Genomic DNA, 1,869 nt, shown 5'->3' on the forward strand with positions numbered 1-1,869 from the left:
CCATCAGTGGAATTGCTGAATCATATGCTACATCTATTTTTAATCTTTTGTGGAACTGCCATACTGTTTTCCACAGCGGCTGCACCATTTTACATTCAAACCAACAGTGCACAAGGGTTCCAATTTATCCACATCCCTACCAACATTTTTTATTTCAAATTTTAAAAAGTTATTTTAAGTATCTTCCACTCCCAGTATAGGGTTCAAACTCACAACCCTGAGATTAAGAGTTGCATGCTCTACTGACTGAGACAGCTAGGCACCCCTTACATTTTTTCATTGTAGCTATCCCAATAGATATGAAGTGCTATCTCACTGTGGTTTTGCTTTACATTTCCCTAATGATTATAATGTTAAGCATCTTTTCATGTGCTTACTGTCCATTTGAATATCTTCTTTGAAGAAATGTCTATTTAAGTCCTTTGCCCATTTTTGAATCAGGTTATTTAAAAAAATTTTTTAAACATTTATTTTGAGAGACACAGAGAGAGAGAGAGCAAAAGCAGGAGAGGAGCTGAGACAGAGGGAGACACAGAATCCAAAGCAGGCTCCAGGCTCCGAGCTGCCAGCACAGAGCCCGACGCGGGGCTCAAACCCATGGACCATGAAATCATGACTTGAGCTGAAGTCAGCCAGTCAACCAACTGAGTCACCCAGGTGCCCCCGAATCAGGTTATTTGTTTCTTTGTTGTTCAGTTTTAGAGTTCTCTATGTATTTTGTTTTAAAGTTTATTTATTTTTGAGACAGAGAGAGACAGAGCATGAACGGGGGAGGGTCAGAGAGAGAGGGAGACACAGAATCTGAAACAGGCTCCAGGCTCTGAGTGGTCAGCACAGAACCCGATGCGGGGCTCGAACTCATGGACCACAAGAATATGACCTGAGCCGAAGTCGGATGCTCAACCGACTGAGCCACCCAGGCTCCCCTTAGGAGGTATATGGTTGGCAAATATTTTCTCCCATTCTAGGGATTGCCTTTTCATTCTGTCACAAAAGTCTCATTTTTGGAGGGAGTACCAAATTGCTTTATTTGAAGCAATGGTACAAATGAAAGAACCTAAGTATTCATTTTGGTAAGACCTATAGAAAAGGTAAAGGTAACCCCAACATGCATGCACTACCTTGGTGACCAGGAAGTCACCTCTGTGGCTATGACCAGGGAAGTTACCCTCAGCCTAAGTCTTAGCTCTTGTTATCACTCTCTGTCTGTGCGTACTTGTCAAACAGACACTCTGCCGTGCCAGATTTCTTGTACAAGTTGGTTATGTGGTCATCCGATTCTTTGGTGGATTTTACCTGCTAATTCAGGTGATGAGTCTCGGTGAAGTCACACAAGTAGGGTTTTTTGTCGGTGGCCATTCTGGCCATTACCAGTAGTGACTGATTCATGCTTTCCAAGTAAAATGCATACTCCATTGCATTCAGCCTGTTTTCCCAGTCCTTTCTGGTCCCGTTTCTTGATAGCCTTAAGGAGGATGTGGTCATTGGTTCTGCAGCTTCATCAGTTTCTCAGCTTTTTCTCTCTCTTCATGAGATTGGTGAGGAAAATATTTGTTGAAGTTCTTCAAAGCCACATCACTGAGGTCAAAGTAGTAAGACATGGATAGGTAGATGTAGGAGGTGTAGAGTTTCAGGCTGATCTGGCAGTGGATAGTGGCCTCTGAGTCCTGGTGGTATTTCCGGCCCATCCGTGTGGGAGACGAGGAGGTCACAGTGAGCAGCTGAAGAGAGGCAACAGCAGCTGGCCCCCCCCCCCCCCGCCCTCCCCCGGCTGCTCAGAGCCAGCCCTGGGCACCGCCTCACAGTTTCAGACTGCCCCAAGGCCATCACCCCTCTCCAGCAGCGGGGGGGGGGGGGGGGGGGGGGGGG

The 1,869-nt window shown here is 46.0% G+C and overlaps 1 pseudogene; it reads right to left on the reverse strand.

Annotated features, from left to right (window-relative positions):
- Positions 1-1,182: 1,182 nt before the first annotated feature.
- LOC121031380 (ferritin heavy chain-like) overlaps positions 1,183-1,869 on the reverse strand; it is a 1,280-nt pseudogene continuing 593 nt past the window's right edge.

The sequence above is a fragment of the Herpailurus yagouaroundi genome, unplaced genomic scaffold (genome assembly GCF_014898765.1).
Source record: "Herpailurus yagouaroundi ecotype Mexico unplaced genomic scaffold, PumYag 141, whole genome shotgun sequence".
Taxonomy (NCBI): domain Eukaryota; kingdom Metazoa; phylum Chordata; class Mammalia; order Carnivora; family Felidae; genus Herpailurus; species Herpailurus yagouaroundi.